This window comes from Bos javanicus, chromosome X (genome assembly GCF_032452875.1).
Source record: "Bos javanicus breed banteng chromosome X, ARS-OSU_banteng_1.0, whole genome shotgun sequence".
In the NCBI taxonomy this organism is placed as follows: Eukaryota; Metazoa; Chordata; class Mammalia; order Artiodactyla; family Bovidae; genus Bos; species Bos javanicus.
This window is the reverse complement of record NC_083897.1, coordinates 128,938,356-128,960,365: the sequence shown is the minus strand read 5'-3', so window position 1 is coordinate 128,960,365 and position 22,010 is coordinate 128,938,356.

The following is a 22,010-nucleotide window of genomic DNA, read 5'->3' as shown; positions in this document are numbered from 1 at the left end:
GAGAGAGAGAGATAGTGGGCTTGTCTGCGACAACTAGCACATACAGTGGATAAAATAGTTACAGACTATGAATTGAGGTAGGCAAAAAAATACATTTTATTTCTCTATAACTGAACTAAATCCCTATTTTGAAACTTTATTCTAGTGATAGCAAAAAGTCAGAGTTTGTTAATTTAAGGTAAGTCACTCAATTCAGGATTTTCTAGGTCAAAAAAGAGTTCTCCCTTACCACTTTTTCACATTTCTTAGTTTGGGTGCCATAAAAGCAACATCGGAGATGAAGAATTGGATTCCAATAGTTTATATGAGGTGTATCTTTGGAAACTAACAATGAGAGAGCAAAAAGACTGAGACATGGAAGAAGAAAAATCAGTACAGAATTTTTTTATTGAGCTGTTGGCAATTGGGGTTCTATCCCACTGTGACCCCTTAATAGGTGGTTAGAATGCAACCCATAATTGCCTCTGGAAAATAGGGTGTTGGAACACTTATCTTTCAATGCTCACTCCTCATTGGTTTAAAATTTTTCCTGGAGGTATTAATTGCCCTGTACTTCTGCACTACCTTGCATGCAGGTTGAAAAAACCCCTATATCTTCAGAAAATGTCAATTAAAAAAAGACAATAAAGTATAAATCTTGTGTGCATGCTTGGGGTAGTTTTGCTGAGCATACAAGAACGATCCGCTGGAGTTGCAATTAATCTGAGGATTGCCAAAAGAATGTGATATGGGACACCAAAATGTTCTACCACAGTCCAGGAGAAAAGACATGGTGACCACTGTGTGACTGATATCCAGATGTCAGAATCTATCCACGATGGAATCTACTGTGACAATTAAGGCTCCATTTATCTAGTCTTTATCTTCTAGCTCTGCTCAGATTCTGATGCATCCTCATTTCCTTCTAGTCTCCAATTGTCAAAGAAATGCAGGGAAATCTGTGCCCTCCTTCCTATGACCATACAGCCCCATACATCCTTTACCATCTCTACCCTCAGTTCCTTCTTCTTTCCTCGCAGAGAGAGGTCTGGGATGGGGACTCAAGGAGCGGTTTTCAGAAATGAGACCTGAGGACCCATTGTCAGGGACGCACACCAAAATATATATCAATAATTGTGTCTCCTTCTGAATAACCAACAAATCACAGGAGAAATCAAAAATGAAATCAAAATATGCATAGAAACAAAAAATTAAAACACAACAACCCCAAACCCATGGGATTCAGTAAAAGCAGTACTAACGGGACGGTTCAGAGCAATACAAGGTTATCTCAAGAAACAGGAGAGAAATCAATAAATAACCTAACTCTACACCTAAAGCAACTAGGAAAAGAAGAAACGAAGCACCCCAGGGTTAGTAGAAGGAAAGAAATCATAAAAATTAGGGCAGAAAAAAATGCAAAAGAAACAAAGGAGGCCATAACCAAAATCGGCAAAGCCAAAAGCTGGTTCTTTGAGAAGATAAATAAAATAGACAGACCAGCAGCCAGACTCATCAAGAAGAAAAGGGAGAAGAATCACATCAACAAAATTGAAATGAAAATGAGGAAATCACAACACAGTACAGAAATACAAAGGATCATAAGAGACTACTATCAGCAACTATATGCCAATGAAATGGACAACTTGGAAGAAATGGACAAATTCTTAGAAAAGTATAACTTTCAAAAACTGAACCAAGGAGAAATAGAAAATCTTAACAGACCCACAACAAGCACAGAAGTTGAAACTGTAATCAGAAATCTTCCAACAAACAGAAGCCCAGGACCAGATGGCTTCACAGCTGAATTCTACCAAAAGTTTAGAAAAGAGCTAATACCTATCCTACTCAAACTCTTCCAGAAAATTGCAGAGGAAGGTAGACTTCCAAACTCATTCTATGAGGCCACCATCACCCTAATACCAAAACCAGACAAAGATGCCACACAAAAAAGGAAAACTATAGGCCAATATCACTGATGAACACAGATGCAAAAATCCTTAACACAATTCTAGCAAACAGAATCCAACAACATATTAAAGAGATCATACATCATGACCGAGTAGGCTTTATCCCAGGGATGCAAGGATTCTTCAGTATTCACAAATCAATCAATGCAATACACCATATTAACAAATTGAAAGATAAAAACCATATGATTATCTCAGTAGATGCAGAGAAAGCCTTTGACAAAATTCAACATCCACTTATGATAAAAAAAAAAAAAACCTTCCAGAAAGCAGGCATAGAAGGAATGTACCTCAACATAATAAAAGCCATATATGATAAACCTACAGCAAACATGGAGAAGGAAATGGCAACCCACTCCAGTATCCTTGCCTGGAAAATCTTATGGACAGAGGAGCCTGGTGGACTGCAGTCCAGGGGTCGCAAAGAGTCTGGCATGACTGAGCAACTAACACTAACACTAACTAACAGCAAACATTAACCTCAATGGTGAAAAATTGAAAGCATTTCCCCTAAAGTCAGGAACAAGACAAAGATGCCCACTCTCACCACTAATATTCAACATAGTTTTGGAAGTTTTAGCCACAGCAATCAGAGAAGAAAAAGAAATAAAAGGAATCTAGATTGGAAAAGAAGAAGTAAAGTCTCACTGTTTGCAGATGACATGATCCTCTACATAGAAAACCCTAAAGACTCCACCAGAAAATTACTAGAGCTAATCAATGAGTATAGTAAAGTTTCAGGATATAAAATTAACACACAGAAATCCCTTGCATTCCTATACACTAACAATGAGAAAACAGAAAGAGAAATTAAGGAAACAATTCCATTCACCACTGCAACGAAAAGAATAAAATACTTAGGAATAAATTTACCTAAAGAAACAAAAGACCTATATATAGAAAACTATAAAACACTGATGAAAGAAATCAAAGATGACACAAATAGATGGAGAAATATACCATGTTCATGGATTGGAAGAATCAATATAGGGAAAATGAGTATACTACCCAAAGCAATCTATAGATTCAATGCAATCCCTATCAAGCTACCAACAATATTTTTGAGAGAGCTAGTACAAATAATTTCACAATTTGTATGGAAATACAAAAAAAACTCAAATAGCCAAAGCAATCTTGATAAAGAAGAATGGAACTGGAGGAATCACCCTGCCTGACTTCAGACTATACTACAAAGCTACTGTCATCAAGACAGTATAGTACTGGCACAAAGACAGAAATATAGATAAATGGAACAAAATAGAAAGCACAGAGATAAATCCACACACCTATGGACACCTTATCTTTGACAAAGGAGGCAAGAATATACAATGGAGAAAAGACAATCTCTTTAACAAGTGGTGATGGGAAAACTGTTCAACCACTTGTAAAAGGATGAAACTAGAACACTTTCTAACACCAGACACAAAACTAAACTCAAAATAGATTAAAGATATAAATGTAAGACCAGAAACTATAAAACTCCTAGAGGAAAACATAGGCAAAACACTCTCTGATGTAAATCATAGTAGGATCCTCTATGACCCACCTCCCAGAATAATGGATATGAAAGCAAAAATAAACAAATGGGACCTAATTAAACTTAAAAGCTTTTTCACAATGAAGGAATCTATAAGCAAGGTGAAAAGACAGCCTTCAGAATGGGAGAAAATAATAGCAAATGAAGCAAATGACAGAGAATTAATCTCAAAAATATACAAACAACTTCTGCAGCTCAATTCCAGAAAAACAAATGACCCAATCAAAAAAATGGGCCAAAGAACTAAACAGACACTTCTCCAAAGAAGACATACAGATGGCTAACAAACAGATGAAAAGATGCTCCACATCACTCATTATCAGTTCAGTTCAGTTCAGTCACTCAGTCGTGTCCGACTCTTTGCGAGCCCATGAATTGCAGCACGCCAGGCCTCCCTGTCCATCACCAACTCCTGGAGTTCACCCAGACTCAAGTCCAACGAGTCAGTGATGCCATCCAGCCATCTCATCCTCTGTTGTCCCCTTCTCCTCCTGCCCCCAATCCCTCCCAGCGTCAGAGTCTTTTCCAATGAGTCAACTCTTCGCATGAGGTGGCCAAAGTACTGGAGTTTCAGCTTTAGCATCATTCCTTCCAAAGAAATCCCAGGGCTGATCTCCTTCAGAATGGACTGGTTGGATCTCCTTGCAGTCCAAGGGACTCTCAAGAGTCTTCTCCAACACCACAGTTCAAAAGCATCAATTCTTTGGCGCTCAGCCTTCTTCACAGTCCAACTCTCACATCCATACATGATCACAGGAAAAACCATACCCTTGACTAGACAGACCTTTGTTGGCAAAGTAGAGAAATGCAAATCAAAACCACAATGATGTACCATATCACACCGGTCAGAATGGCTGGTATCCAAAAGTCTACAAACAATAAATGTTGGAGAGGGTGTGGAGAAAAGGGAACCCTCTTACATTGTTGGTGGGAATGCAAACTAGTACAGCCACTATGGAGAACAGTGTGGAGATTCCTTTAAAAACTGGAAATAGAACTGCCATACGACCCAGCAATCCCATTGCTCGGCATACACACTGAGGAAACAAGAATTGAAAGAGACACATGTACCCCAATGTTCATCGCAGCACTGTTTATAATAGCCAGGACATGGAAGCAACCTAGATGTCCATCAGCAGATGAATGGATAAGAAAGCAGTGGTACATATACACAATAGAGTATTACTCAGCCATTGAAAATAATACATTTGAATCAGTTCTAATGAGGTGGATGAAACTGGAGCGTATTATATAGAGTGAAGTAAGCCAGAAAGAAAAACACCAATACAGTATACTAATGCATATATATGGAATTTAGAAAGATGGTAACAATAACCCTGTATGCGAGATAGCAAAAGAGACACAGATGTATAGAACAGTCTTTTGAACTCTGTGGGAGAGGGAGAGGGTGGGATGATTTGGGAGAATGGCATTGAAACATGTATAATATCATATATGAGACGAATCGCCAGTCCAGGTTTGATGCATGATACAGGATGCTTGGGGCTGGTGCACTGGGATGACCCAGAGGGATGGTACAGGGAGGGAGGTGGGAAGGGGGTTCAGGATGGGGAACATGTGTATACCCATGGCAGATACATGTTGATGTATGGCAAAACCAATACAATACTGTAAAGTAATTAGCCTCCAATTAAAATAAATAAATTTATATTAGAAAAAGAGTCTACAAACAATAAATGCTGTAGAGGGTGTGGAGAAAAGGGAACCCTATTACACTGTTGGTGGGGATGCAAACTAGTATAGCCACTATGGAGAACAGTGTGGAGATTCCTTTAAAAACTGGAAATAAAACTGCCATACGACCCAGCAATCCCACTGCTGGGCATACACACTGAGGAAACCAGAATTGAAAGACACACGTGTACCCCAATGTTCATTGCAGCACTGTTTATAATAGCCAGGACATGGAAGCAACCTAGATGTCCATCAGCAGACAAATGGATAAGAAAGCTGTGGTACATACCCACAATGGAATATTACTCAGCTATTCAAAAGAATGCATTTGAATCAGTTCTAATGAGGTGGATGAAACTGGAGCCTATTATACAGAGTGAAGTAAGTCAGAAAGAAAAACACCAATACAGTACATTAATGCATATGTATGGAATTTAGAAAGATGGTAACAATGACCCTGTATGAAAGACAGCAAAAGAGACACAGATGTAAAGAACAGACTTTTGGGCTCTGTGGGAGAAGGCAAGCGTGGGATGATCTGAGAGAATAGCATTGAAACATGTATATTATCATATATGAAATAGATTGCCAGTCAAGTTGCGATGCATGAGACAGGGTGCTCAGGGCTGGTGCACTGGGATGATCCTGAGGGATGGGATGGGGAGGGAGGTGGGTGGGAGGGTCAGGATGGGGAACACATGTACACCCATGGCTGATTCATGTGAATGTATGGCAAAAACCACCACAATATTGTAAAGTAATTAGCCTCCAATTAACATGAATTTTTAAAAAACTGTGTTTCCTGACCCTGTAATCCTTTACACCAGTCTGTGAGAACCCTATCTAATTTAAACAGGTGGGGAAAACTGACATGACTTATTTTGTATTTTTTCATGTCTTCTATTTATGTCATTAACATTGTCTACTGAACCCTTGAGGCTCTGACTCTTCAACTCAAAATTTTTTACTCTCAACATTATCGTCTCTTTGGGGAGATTCAAAGGGCTGTTTTGAGCCTAAAAAGCTGAACACTGACTCCTTTCTTTGCCCTTTGTATTTCTTTTGAAATAACTCTACCCTGATAAGCAATAAGCATAGAATATTCTCTCATGTTGGGTCTCCAGGAGCAGATCATGAGATGAAGATTTGTGTGTAAGTAATTTATTAGGACATGTTCTCCTAAAAAGACAGTAGAAGGATATAAAATTGGAATACAGAAAGGAAGGAGGCCAAGCAAGTGTGTAATATTAAGCTAAGTCTTATAAGAGGGTAACTTTGACTTTATCCGAGTCTATCCCCAGAGACAGTGGAGGTCACTTCCCAAAGTGATCCCCCTCATGGGACATGAGTTGGAATATTTATCCTCTCATCCTATCAGTAACTGGTTAAGAGTTGCCTTCTGGGAGAGGAGAAAAGAAGGGAGAGAATGTGGAGACTGGCATAAAATCCCAGTCTGCAAATTCTGCTCTGTCAGTATCTGTTAGGACTATGTTTACCATTATCTGAATGAATGATCAGTTTGAGAAACAAGAAATAATAGGGAAAGAAACACAGGATAATGTTTCAGAATATAATCATACCCTGCATATTTGGTAGATTTAACTCCTGTGCCCTCTTGCATCACCATGAATTTTATAGGAGGATATTAAGTTTTGCGTACTCTCCTTTTCCTTCAGGTCAATTGCTCTTTATGCAAAACTTAGTCTCCCCAGTCACAAGCTCTCTTTCTCTCTGCTCTCATTATATCCTCTGAGAATAAGTCTGTCAGCGTTGGGTTCCCCCTATTAGAATTTCTAGTCCTTAAGAGCAGAGACCAGCTTGTTCTTTTCAGTATGCTGCTGCTGCTGCTGCTGCTAAGTCACTTCAGTCGTGTCCGACTCTGTGCGACCCCATAGACGGCAGTCCACCAGGCTTCTCCGTTCATGGGATTCTCCAGGCAAGAACACTGGAGTGGGTTGCCATTTCCTTCTCCAATGCATGAAAGTGAAAAGTGAAAGTGAAGTCGCTCAGTGATGTCCGACCCTCAGCGACCCCATGGACTGCAGCCTACCAGGCTCCTCTGCCCATGGATTTTCCAGGCAAGAGTACTGGAGTGGGGTGCCATTGCCTTCTCCTCTTTTCAGTATACACATGTCCAAATGTTCTGTGAATGCTTGTGAAAGAATGGGCTTCCCTGGTGGCTCAGATGATAAAGAATCCACCTACAATGCAGGAGACCCAGATTCGGTCCCTGGGGTGTGAAGATACCTGGAGAAGGGAATGGGAATCACTACGCACTCCAATATTCTTGCCTGGAGAATCCCATGGACAGAGGAGCCTGGTGGCCTATAGTCCATGGGGTTGCAAAGAGTCAGACATGACTGAGAAAATAAGCATACACACATGAAAGAATAGATGAAGTGGACAGGTCATTTGGTTCAGTTCAGTTCAGTCACTCAGTCGTGTCCCACTCTTCGTGACCCCATGGACTGTAGCACGCCAGGTCTCCCTGTCCATCATCAACTCCAGGAGTTTACCAAACTCATGTCCACTGAGTTGGTGATGAAATCTAATCATCTCATCCTATGACATCTCATCCTATGTCGTCCCTTTCTCCTCCCACCTTTAATCTTTCCCAGCATCAGGGACTTTTCCAATGAGTCAGCTCTTCGCATCAGGGGGCCAAAATATTGGAGTTTCAGCTTCAATATCAGTCCTTCCAATGAATATTCAGGACTGATTTCTTTTAGGATGGACTGGTTGGATCGATTTCCTTGCAGTCCAAGGGAATCTCAAGAGTCGTTTCCTCACCACAGTCCAAAAGCATCAACTCCTTGGCACTCAGCTTTCTTTATAGTCCAACTCTCACATCCATACATGACTACTGGGAAAACCATAGCCTTGACTAGATGGACCTTTGTTGGCAAAGTAATGTCTCTGCATTTTAATACGCTGTCTAGGTTGGTCATAACTTTTCTTCCAAAGAGTAAGCATCTTTTAATTTCATGGCTGCAGTCACCATCCACAGTGATTTTGAAGCCCCCAAAATAAGGTCTCTCACTGTTCCCCCTGTTTCCCATCTATTTGCCATGAAGTGGACCAGATGCCATGATCTTAGTTTTCTGAATGTTGAGCTTTAAGCCAACATTTTCACTCTCCTCTTTCACTTCCATCAAGAGCCTTTAGTTCTTCTTCGCTTTCTGCCATAAGGGTGGTGTCATCTGCGTATCTGAGATTATTGATATTTCTCCTGGCAATATTGATTCCAACTTGTGCTTCCTCCAGTCCAGTGTTTCTCATGATGTACTCTGCATATAAGTTACTCTGCATATAAGTTAAATAAGCAGGGTGACAATACTTGACATACTCCTTTCCCTATTTGGAACGTCTGTTGTTCCACATCCAGTTCTAACTGTTGCTTGTTCACCTGCATACAGATTTCTCAAGAGGCAGGTTAGGTGGTCTGGGAATCCCATCTCTTGAAGAATTTCCCACAGTGTGTTGTGATCCACATAGTCAAAGGCTTTGGCATAGTCAGTAAAGCAGAATTAGACATTTTTCTGGAACTCACTTGTTTTTTTGATAATCCCACTGGAAATGTGAAGGTAAACCCTGCCTTGTGCCTCCATTTTCTTGCATTTTTATTCAGATCAAATCAGTTTACAATGAACATCAAGGGAAATCATTAAGGGGATAACATGTCAAAAATGGTGACATGTGATTTCAAGAATGCATATGAAAGGGAAGGGAAGAAACTGGCTTAGCCCAGTTTGCTTTGATGATAAAAAAGGCTGGTGGATTGAAGGTAGTTTGTTTATGAGAACAAATGTGATTTTTAGCACAGACCAGGAAGGCTATCTCCTTGATCTATCCTAAAAAATGGGGGTCCCCCCAAAAATGTCAGGTTGTTCTCCTAGATTTGCTACAGCCTGAGGAAAGTTCTCCATGTACATGTGCAATTGACAAAGATTAATGATGATATGAATAGATGGGCTGATAAGATAAGTGGATGAGTGGATGATGTGTAGGTACATTTGCCTATACTACCAAACTTTAATAGAAATAAGGCATTATTAACTAGGAAGAAGGTTACTTTCAGGACAGAAACTTAAAAACATATCAAAATAATATTTTAGAGCTTAAAATGTATTCATAGATTAGATTATGATAAGGCATTTATAAGAGGAAAAATGAGAAAGGTGAGCATGAAGCGAGCAATCTGATTTATTTAATAAATAGAGGGTAATTATTGGGACTGAATGATTTTCAAAGCAAAGCAAATCCTATAATTGTCTATATTAAACCTGACAAGGACATAATAACATGTTGTTATTTTAGTGGGCTGGAAATAAAACTGCCTAGCTGGACCCTTCATCTAATTCTTAGGATTGATGACATCTATGCCAGCTTAATGGAGGGACATATTCAGTGAGTGTTCCCCTCACACCAAAATGTAGAACTCATGCATTTTTCATCCACACAGAATTTTGCTGCCTGTTCAACTTTCTTTGAGGGAATTTACTGACCTGTATTATATTCTAAACCACACAAAAAGAGATTTTTGTATAGGAATTTTGTTTGCAGACATGAACTCCCCTCTACATGCACTCCTCCAGGACAGACTATATCTCTACATTTCAGTCCTCTCATTGCACTCTGTGCTTCTAGAACAGTAGGACTGCATAATACAGTTTACATCTATGTCTATTTCTTTTGTTAGATTAAGACTTCCCCCAAAGTATCTAGAATTGTGCCCAGCATGCAGTCTCTGTCTTTTCTGTGTAGGAATCCCTTACTGATCTTTTTTTTTTCTTTTCTTTTCTTTTTTTTTTAAATTTTATTTTATTTTTAAACTTTACATAATTATATTAGTTTTGCCAAATATCAAAATGAATCCGCCACAGGTATACATGTGTTCCCCATCCTGAACCCTCCTCCCTCCTCCCTCCCCATACCATCCCTCTGGGTCGTCCCAGTGCACTAGCCCCAAGCATCCAAAGGCTTAGCTCAGAAGTCAACCGTCATGCTCCTCAAGAACAGTTACTTGCTTCCTATTCTGATCTCCCACCACACTTCATTCGTAATGCTGTTAAGGTGCTTACCTCAATATACATGAACACCTAAAGGGAAAAATGCTGCATTTTCACCATCTTTGCCTTAGTGCCTAACATATTGTCTGCCACACATTAGATACTAAATATGTATCTGTTGAATTAAACTGAGATGAATAGTTTTTCCAACAATACATAACAAACTAAAAACAAAACTCTCTGAAATAAACTCTCTGAAATAGAATTGCAGTTCAAATTAGTAAATGTGAGTAAATTCCAACTCTCAGGATAATGATTAGGGATGAAGAAGAAATGCTCTTGGGCTTGATAAAAGATCAAATAGGCATTTGCACTAGAAAATTATTATATGTGCTTTCATTTCTGGTCCTTTGCTGGGAGGTGACCACTAGGTTAGCATCATTTTGTATTATAAATATTGTAGGAATAAATTCTTAATCAGGGTCACCAGAAAATTACATCACTCAGCACATATAAAACTCTAAAATCTAAATTTAAAAGGAGGCTTCCTAGTGATGCTAGTGGTAAAGAATCTGCCTGCCAATGCAAGAGATGTAAGAGACATGGGTTTGATCCCTGGATCAGGAAGATCCCCTGGAGAAGGAAATGGCAACCCACTCCAGTATTCTTGCCTGGAGAATCCCATGGATAGAGGAGCCTGGCAGGCTATAGTCCTTAGGGTCACCAGGAGTCGGACATAATTGAAGCAACTTGATCCACACTTGCAGAAAAAAATCCATGTTACTCCTCTTTATTCTCTAAAACTAGCATGTCAACAAGAATAGTTCAAGTAACCAAAAACTACTCACACTTTTTAAATTAGACATCTACATCAGATTTGGATTTTTATATAACTCAATAAGGCATTGAGACGACTCATTGTTAGAAACATTTCACATATAAAATTTAAAACTTGGAAGAAGAGAATTTAAAAAGAAAGGAGTTAACGTGAATCTAATCATGATGAGATAGTTGGCAAATTAAAACAAAGGAATAATCTACAAACCAATGGCTACAGTCCATAGGGTCGCAAAGAGTCTGACACAGCTGAGTGACTGAGCATGCATGCAAGCACTACAAACCAATTGACCTCTATTCTTCCAAAAGATCAACATAGTAATGGTAAAATTCAGTCCAAAAAATTGTTCTTAATTAAAGAAGACTAAAAAAATTTGGCAAATAAATGCAACAAGTGACCTTGGATAAAAATAAAAAGCATTAAAGGACATAAATAAAACAATTCAAGAAATTTGAATGATTATGTTATATAAGATAATGCTATCATATCAGTGATAAATGTCCCAAATTGAATAATTTTATTATGGTTATTTAAAAGAATGCATTATTCCTGGGAAACACATGTTGAAGTATTTTTAGGTCAAGAGATATCATGTCTGTAACTTCTTGCCAAATGATTCTGTGAAAAATAACAACTATGAATACAGATTAATTTATTCTTACAATTTTTGAAGAATTCTAACATAAAAAATAAAAATGATAAAAATAAATAAAGGGACTAATCTAGAGAAACTCTTGTACATGTGTATCAGGAGACATGTATAAGTTTATAGCAGCACATGCACGCTCATATCATCAAAAAGTTAAACAACCCTACAGTTATTCACTAATCATGGGTAAATAAATTACAGTATATGTATACAATGTAATACTACAGAGCAGTAAAATGAATCAGCTAGAGTTACACAGCACAACATGGGTGAATTTCTAAAACATAAAAATCAGAGAATGAAGTTGGAAAAGACATCATGTTGCATGACTCCATTTATTTAAAGTTCAAAATCAGGCAAAAGTAAAGATAACTATAAGGTAAAAGTCTAAGATAATCAAGGATAAAAAGTCATTATTATAAAACCATTTATCATCTGAAAAAAAAATAATAGCTTTATTTGTATTGAATACCTTGCTGCCCTTTACTAGTTGTGCTCTTCTCCCGCTCCCCTTCACCCTCCTGGTTTTATTAACTCTATGGGACTGTGCTCAGGAAGCTTCAAAAACTGTGGTCTCATCACCTGTGGGAGCTCAGTTGAGGGTTTCTGTTTGTTTGTTTCATATTTACAGTCATTCTAATGAGTATCATAATTCATGAAAGAGGCTGGTGACAGAGAAACCACAAACTATCATGTTGAGATGCCTGCCATAAATCTATTTATCGCTATCTATATGTATTTTTTTTATCTCAGCACTGGAAAAAGGATATTATATTAGAAATTTGTTCCTAGGATCCTTAGTCCTTTTTCCATTCATCTTCTCCATTAAGTGCCACTTCCTTTTCTTCTATCATTGTGAGGTTACAATGATATTTTACAATGTAAAATATCTACCATTTCTTCTCAAAATAGCACCTCCCCTAGAAAAGGACAGAAATGGAAGTCTACTCATAGTCACAGCTAACACAGCCATTAATAATGCTTGGAGACACACTTTGAGCTTGGGAATAGAGATAAATAGACTGGAGATTTAGATACCCAAAGCCATACGGCATGGTAAACATTTTAAAGAATTTGATTAGTAAGCTCTGGAGAAGAATATGGGGGCAAGGGAAACACTTTTGATAACTGAATTCAGGTATCTAAAGAAGTGTCACATGCAAGCTGGATGTGATTTGTTCTTCATGACCTCAAGGGACAGAACTTGGATCAATGGGTGAAAGCTTCAGGAAGATTGATCTGAATCAACATAAGGGAGAGCCATGAAGAAATATGATAGCACCATAGGGAAGTGAATTGCATATTTCAAGAAGCATTATGAAAGAGGCTAACCAAGTAATGGCATAGGACTGAAGGGTAAAATAATTAATTTTTTAGGGTTCTAAGTTTCTAGGTTCTGTGCAGTTTCCAGGTATGAAAGAGGATGCTGAACTAGCAGTTAAGAGTCCAGAGTCATTGCACTGAAGTTCAGTTCAGTCGCTCAGTCATGTCTGACTCTTTCTGATCCCATGAACCGCTGCACACCAGGCCTCCCTGTCCATCACGAGCTCCCAGAGTTCACCCAAACCCATGTCCATCAAGTTGGTGATGCCATCCAACCATCTCATCCTCTGTCATCCCCTTCTTCTCCTGCCCTCAATCTTTCCCATCATCAGGGTCTTTTCCAATGAGTAAGCTCTTCACATCAGGTGGCCAAAATATTGGAGTTTCAGCTTCAACATCAGTCCCTCCAATGAACACCAGGACTGATCTCCTTTAGGATGGACTGGCTGAATCTCCTTGCAGTCCAAGGGACTCTCAAGAGTCTTCTCCAACACCACAGCTAAAAGCATCAATTCTTCAGTGCTCAGCTTTCTTTATAGTCCAACTCTCACATCCATACATGACTACTGGTAAAACCATAGCTTTGACTAGATGGACCTTTGTTGGCAAAGTAATGTCTCTGCTTTTTAATATACTGTCTGGGTCATAACTTTCCTCCCAAGGAGTAAGTGTCTTTTAATTTCATGACTGCAATCACCTTCTGCAGTGATTTTGGAGCCCAGAAAAATAAAGTCTGACACTGTTTCCACTGTTTCCCCATCTATTTCCCATGAAGTGATGGGACTGGATGCCATGATCTTAGTTTTCTGAATGTTGAGCTTTAAGCCAACTTTTTCACTCTCCTCTTTCACTTTCATCAAGAGGCTTTTTAGTTCCTCTTCACTTTTTGCCATAAGGGTGGTGTCATCTGCATATCTTAGGTTGATATTTCTCCCAGCAATCTAGATTCCAGCTTGTGCTTCTTCCAGCCCAGTGTTTCTCATGATGTACTCTGCATATAAGTTAAATAAACAGGGTGACAATATACAGCCTTGCCATACTCCTTTTCCTATTTGGAACCAGTCTGTTGTTCCATGTCCAGTTCTAACTGTTGCTTCCTGACCTGCATACAGGTTTCTCAAGAGGCAAGTCAGATGGTCTGGTATTCCCCTCTCTTTCAGAATTTTCCACAGTTTATAGTGATCCACACAGTCAAAGGCTTTAGCATAGTCAATAAAGCAGAAATAGATGTTTTTCTAGAACTCTTTTGCTTTTGCTATGATCCAGCGGATGTTGGCAATTTGATCTCTGGTTCCTCTGCCTTTTCTAAAACCAGCTTGAACATCAGAAGTTCACAGTTCATGTATTACTGAAGCCTGGCTTGGACAATTTTGAGCATTACTTTACTAGCATGTGAGATGTGTGCAATTGTGTGGTAGTTTGAGCATTCTTTGGCATTGCCTTTCTTTGGGATTGGAATGAAAGCTGACCTTTTCCAGTCCTGTGGCCACTGCTGAGTTTTCCAAATTTGCTGGCATATTGAGTGCAGCACTTTCACAGCATCATCTTTCAGGATTTGAAATAGCTCAACTGGAATTCCATCACTTCCACTAGCTTTGTTCATAGTGATGCTTCCTAAGGCCCACTTGACTTCACATCCAGCATGTCTGGCTCTAGGTCAGTGATCACACTGTCATGATTATCTGGTCCATGAAGATCTTTTTTTGTACAGTTCTCTGTATTCTTGCCACCTCTTCTTAATATTTTCTGCTTCTGCTAGGTCCATACCATTTCTGTCCTTTATTGTGCCCATCTTTTCATGAAATGTTCCCTTGGTATCTCTAATTTTCTTAAAGAGATCTCTAGTCTTTCCCATCCTATTGTTTTCCTCTATTTCTTTGCATTGATCGCTGAGGAAGGCCTTCTTATGTGTCCTTGCTATTCTTTGGAACTCTGCATTCAAATGGGTATATCTTTCCTTTTTTCCTTTGCTTTTCCCTTCTCTTCTTTTCACAGCTACTTGTAAGGCCTCCTCAGACAGCCATTTTGCTTTTTTGCATTTCTTTTTCTTGAGGATGGTCTTAATTCCTGCCTCCTGTACAATGTCACAAACCTTTGTCCATAGTTCATCAGGCACTCTGTCTATCAGATCTAGTCCCTTAAATGTATTTGTCACTTCCACTCTATAATCATAAGGGATTTGATTTAGGTCATACCTGAATGGTCTAGTGGTTTTCCCCACTTTCTTCAATTTAAGTCTGAATTTTGCAATAAGGAGTTCATGATCTGAGCCACAGTCAGCCCCCAGTCATGTTTTTGCTGACTGCATAGAGTTTCTCCATCTTTGGCTGCAAAGAATATAATCAATCTGATTTTGGTGTTGACCAAAATCTCATGTTCAAGAAGAATCAACTTGAGAGGAATTACCCTCCAAGAGTTGTTTTGGCTTTGGCTTCTATGAAATATCAGTATATTACCTGGAATTAAGTATCACAGTTTCTTTTTCATTATTTTGTTTTGTTACTAAGTAATACATAGGAGCAAAATTAATTGGTCACATATTGCTCACAGTATAAGTCTTTATAGTGTGTATGAATAGCTTACAGCATCCTTGATACCCCAGGAACCAGAGAGTCAGCTGTGTTTGTGTTTCATTATAAATTTTACAAAAGAGGGAAAACTCTTTATCTTGGCACTAAGATTCAGGACTATGGACAGGAAAGAAGGCTCATTTCCTGTCCTACTATTCCTATCTCTATACAAGGAATTCATATCTACCCTTCAACTGCACTATAGTTTTTAGCAATTTCTAATAGAGAAGTATATCAGTCAGGGTTCTGGCAGGAAATAGAATTCTACTGGGTGACTCAATGAGGAGATTTTAATAAAGGACTACATTCAGATATGTGAATGGGGTTTAGGAAAACAACAAGGACGGTTGAGGCATCCAAGGATGAGTCATAACTGGAAGCCATTACCAACCCTAGGATTGAAGAGGTAATGGGAGGAAATAGTATCACATAAACTACTGAGAGCTGAAACCGTGGAGGAGACACGGAGCAGAAGCTATACTCATGGAGAGATTTGACCACAGCCCGAACCAAGGCACAGAGATGAGTGAAATAGGGAAGAGATATCCCAACTTTTCTATCTTCTTGTTCTGTGGTCTCATGCTGGTGCCTCCATTTAGCTGAGTCAATGAAGTAAACTCAGAAACTCAGTACAAGCTCATAAGTGCTTGTCTCCTAACTCCCATTTCAGATCTCTTCCCATAGCAGCATAGTTTCATGGGGACATAGTCTAGGAATAGTGATGACACACACCTGTAAGTAATTTAGCCCATATGCCACTTGGAGACAAAAATGATGCACAGGGTCACATTTATCGAAATTTCATCTTCATCTAAAAATTAATTCAGAAACTATATGGTGCTAGAGACAGAAATTATCTCAGACCTCATGGATCTTGTGCAAATATAAAAGTACCTGGAGACATTCTCAGAAAAAAGAAGAGGGGATATAGATGCTATAAGCAAAAATAAATGTTTGCCTATACAGATATATGTATCTGGGGTATATTGTGTAGATGTCTCTGTGTGTGTGCTTTTGGTAAGTATGCACACATCTGTATATGTATACTGAATATCCTCCATTTCCCTTCTCATATCCCTCCCCAGATCTACTCTCCACTCTTCTCTATCTACTTTGTATTCTGGGAGCCTGAGCTATGTAAATTATGTCAATAGGTTTACTCACCCTCTGGCCTCCTGTTCAGACTATGGGAGGAGCAATAGCTGAAGATTAGAAGGCAGTAAAAAAGGAAGGTCCTAATATTTATTCCTCTGACTCTCCTTATTCCCCTGATTCTCTTTGTAGGGTCACTATGGCTGGCCACCTCCTGAACTGAAAATCACAGTTTCTATCATGTAATCTATTTTTCTTTACAGGTTCCCTTGTTTCTCCTTCTCTTGTCCCTTCAGGGTTGATGGTACCTTGCTGTTACTGTCTTTTGTAACTCTGGTTTCCCTGAACCCTGCTCACTTCTTGTTAATAGTACCTTTATTAAAGTCTTCTCAGAATACTCAGTTTGAGTGTGCCATCTGTTTCCAGCAGAAACTCTGACTGATACAATATGTCTTAACAGCTTATAAGGATCAATAGTGTTTTTCTAGTCTACTGTAACTTTCCATGTTTTAAAAAATTATATTTGCTTGGTAATAATCTGGGTCTGTTAGACTGTGAGGTCTTCAACAGATCCTTCGGCAAGGATCATATCATATATGTGGTTGTAACATTTGCAGGCCTAAATAGCTCCTGACCATAGCTGGCAGTCAACAATTATTCTGAGGAATTGAGTTTAACTGAAATACAACAGCTATTCCTAGATGCTGATCTTGAATGAACAAGATAAATATTATTTTAATCATTATATAAAAAGTCACATGATCCTAAAGAATTTGGGGATGTTAACTTGCTGAACATAATACCCATTTTAATGTCTTCTTCATGCAGAAATAAATGGTGTTTAAGGGTATTATAGAGCTTGCTGTGTAATTACATTAATCAGAGAGTGTCTCTTCTGTTGGTTCCTTTGCTGTTGCCATGGTAGCAACTACATGTTTGCAAGTAAAGAGCACATGTAGAACCCATTCTTAATTACAAGTATAGCACTACATTTCAGAGAACACAATAAATACGGAGGTCATGGAGAGCATAGAAAAGAGATATGATGAAAAGAGATTTGCTTTCCTATCTCTTGGTTATTCCCAAACCCTTTATTAATATGTTCTGACTCCCTATTACCCTTTTCTTTCACTGCAGTAAAAAGGCCTCTGCAGACACCCAACAAATTATAATCCTCTGTTCCTGAAATGATCCAGAACTTTTCCTGAAAAAAAATGTCAGTAGGAAATTAAGTCCTGTCATAACAAAAATACAGTGGAATAAAATTGTCCAGTGCCAATTTTCTAAGAAAACTGACACTACCTTCCATCTTTTCTGATATCATGGCCAAGTATCAAGGCTTTCCTTCTTTGTATTATTAAGAATTCTTATTTGTGTTTAAATACCTTGCTTGGCTGTGCATTGTGGGTAATAGCTCTTGCCATTCACAAGGATATTGCCAAGATTAGCTAATTACTGCATACTAAAAAATAAATAAACCAAAAGGTATAATGTAAAGGCTAAAAAGAATTTTCCAAAGGTTTCTCATTAAATCAGGGATATATAATACTTTTTCTTTCTTTCTCCCTACTTTTCAGATATTGCTTAAGGAAGATAACACATTCTTTGGAGAAATAAGAGATGGTCTTTCCTTAATTCTAATTAAGATATTCCAAAGAAGAACCATATGCCAACTCAATCTAGTTGAAAATTTTCTATTTATTTTAAATAGTCTCAAAGTTTAATCACATAATTTAGCATTCCTTTTTTCCAATAAAAATAATCTTACATTGGCAATAAATTATTATGCAGTAACACATTTGTTTTGCCTCTTTTTGGTCTTCAACTCATCAATGTTGATCATTTGTTTATTTATCCCTTCTATTAGCATTTTGCCAAATACTTATTATGTACTTGACATTTTCCCAGACTCAGAGGATACTGAAATGAATAGTTATAACTCTCCAAGAGCTTATATCTACTGGAAGAGATAGACACAACTATTTATGGTCTATGAAAATCTTAGTGGGAACCACTTATCTCTGCTTCCTGAGCATGTTCATCCTCCAGAAGCCTAGCCCAAGATAGTTCTCATGGAAAAGGGAAGGGAAAAAATGACAAGAAGTGCATAAGGGCTCCTGAGTCCTAGGCTTGAAACTGGACCACTGTCACTCCAACTTTATCCTATTGGTCAAGTAAAGTCACAAGGCCAACCCAGATTTATCAGGTAATTATATGGGCTCTACGATTCCCTGCTGGCTCAGACGGTAAAGTGTCTGCCTGCAATGCAGGAGACCCGGGTTGGATCTCTGGGTCAGGAAGATCCCCTGGAGAAGGAAATGGCAATCCACTCCAGTACTCTTGCCTTGAAAATTCCATGGATGGAGGAGCCTGGTGGGCTACAGTCCATGGGGTCGCAAAGAGTCAGACATGACTGAGTGACTTCACTTTCACTATCTCCAGATAGAAGAAGCAGCAAAGTATCAGTGCAAAAGGAGTGGATGTAGGGAGGCACGGAGGACTGGGGCCATTTTTGCAATCTCTATAGCACCAAATATGGGCTTCCCTGGGGGCTCAGTGGTAAAGAATCTGCCTGCCAGTGAAGGAAACATGGGTTTCATCCCTGGATTGGGACGATCCCCTAGAGGAGGAAATGGCAACCCACTCCAGTATTCTTGCAAGGGAAATCCCACGAAAAGAGGAGCCTGGCAGGCTAAAATTCATGGTCACAAAAGAGGACACAACTTAGCAATTAAACAACAACAATAGTATCAAATGTATAGTAATCAACTGAGTGAGAATCAGAAAAGGTTGAGTACAGTCTTGAAAGATGAGTAGAATTTTCCATAATGATACACTTTAAAGGATAAATAAATACTTAAATTGACAGTATAAAACAGAGTCCAAAACATATAATTGAGTAATACCCTGGAGAAATGTGTCCCATTGCTATGTTTCTCACTTAGCTATACCTCTGAAAAGTAAAGTAAGACCTTTTTTTCTGAGCTAGCTAAATTTAAACTCTGATTAAAGTTAATTAAGATCTTACATTCCTACAACCACTTCAATTGTGGGATTATAATGTTTAAGAATACTTAAGAACTCTTATCTGCCGACAACCAGAGAATCACAAAAATTCCAGAAACTAGCCTATAATAAGTGCTCCATAAGTATTTCTTTGGTGAATAAATTAATAAATGAGTAAATGAAAGGATGAATAAAGTAACTTTAAAAGACTGGGATGATTTGAGAGAATGGCATTGAAACGTATACATTATCATATGCAAAATAGATAGCCTGTGTGATGTATGATGCTGGGCACCCAAAACTTGTGCTCTGTGACAACCTGGAGAGATAGGGTGGAGAGGGATGTTGGGAGGGAGGTTCAGGATGGAGGGGACACATGTATACTGATGGCCAATTCATATTGATGTGTGGCAAAAAATCATCACAATATTATAAAGTAATTATCCTCCAATTAAAATAAATTTATTAATTTTTAAAAGATTGGCTTAAAAAAAAAAGCCAGGTAGTACCAAGAGAAGTGCTGCCACACAAAGCAGTCCAATCTGAGAAGCCTATTTATCCCCACAAGCTTGAGACAGATTCTCTTCTCCCATCGAAAGAAACTGGACATCCCAACCTGGAGAAACTCTTTCCACATCCTCAGACAACACCAGCAGAGACCAGTGGGAATTCCAGTGGCACCAGATAAACTGAGCAGACCAAATTAATATAAGAACGCTGAAAATTGAACTGCCATTGGAACTAGAGCCCACAAAAGTAGACTAAGGCCTTTTTGCTAAACCTAAAATGGGTGACAGCCTACTTAAAGAAAAGATTTAAGTAAGACTCTGAGTCTCCTAACATAATAGCAAAATATTTTGCTACCTTATTTAAAAATCTTCCCTAATTCCAAGAAGCGAGAAAATCACAACTTCACTGAGAAAAAACAATCATCCAATACCAACATCAGGACAAGTCAGACGTTGGAATTATCAGAGAAAGATTTTAAAGCAGCCATCATAAAAAAAGAAAATGTTTCAGCAACCAATTACAAATTCTCTTTTAACAAATGAAAAAATAGGAAATTTCAGCAAAGAACCAAAAGTTATAAAAGAACCAAATGGAAATATAAAACTTAAAAATACAATAAGAGGTTAACAAAATACCTTGCTGGATGGGTTCAATAGTAAAGTTAAGATGATATGAAATAGAAGCAGAGAACTTCAGGATATATTAACAGATTTACCTAACCTGAAAACAGAAAAACAGACTGAAAAGAAAAACAAACAGAACCTTAAAGACTTGTGAGAGAATGGCAAAGGATTGAAGTTTCCTATCATCAAAGTTATAAAAAAAAAAAAAAAAAGGAAGTAAAGAATGGGGCTGAAAACTATAAGAAGAAATAATAGCTGAAAAATCACCAAATTTGGCAAGACACAAACCTACAGACTTCAGAAGCTGATTGATACTCAAGTAGGACAAATCCAAAAATATTCACACGAAGACACCTCAGATTTAAATGTCTGGAAATCAAAGAAAAAGGAAAAGTTTCTTTAAAACTCAGCAAGAGAAACATCAAATTACCTACAGAGGAACAACTATTAAAATGATATCTGAAACCATGAAAGCCAGAAGGAAGTGGAAAACTTTTTCAGGCACTGAAAGAAAAGAACTATGAACTTCAAATTCTATATCTAGTGAAACTATCTTTCAATATATAATGAAGGGGAAATAAAAAAAATTTCAAATTAAGGAAAACTAAAAGGATTTCTCACTAGCAAATACAGCCTTAAAGATTGCTTAAAGAAATATCTTCAGATGAAAATGAAATAATAAAAGAAGGAATCTCAGATCATCAGGAAGAAAGAAAGAATAATGGAAAGAACAAAAAATATTGGTATATAAAATAGATTATCATCTGCATGAATTGTCCAAGCAATACTTGATAATTAAAACAAAAATTATAATACTATCTGATACTAAAGACAATGATATTTAAAGGTGGGGAGTGTAAATGAAATGGTAAATGGAATAATAATGGTAGTCAAATAAGATCAGTCGCTCAGTCATGTCTGACTCTTTGCGACCCCATGAATCACAGCACGCCAGGCCTCCCTGTCCATCACCAACTCCCAGAGTTCACTGAGACTCACATCCATTGAGTCAGTGATGCCATCCAGCCGTCTCATCCTCTGTCATCCCTTTCTCCTCTTGCCCCCAATCCCTCCCAGCATCGGAGTCTTTTCCAATGAGTCAACACTTCGCATGAGGTGGCCAAAGTACTGGAGTTTCAGCTTTAGCATCATTCCTTCCAAAGAAATCCCAGGGCTGATCTCCTTCAGAATGGACTGGTTGGATCTCCT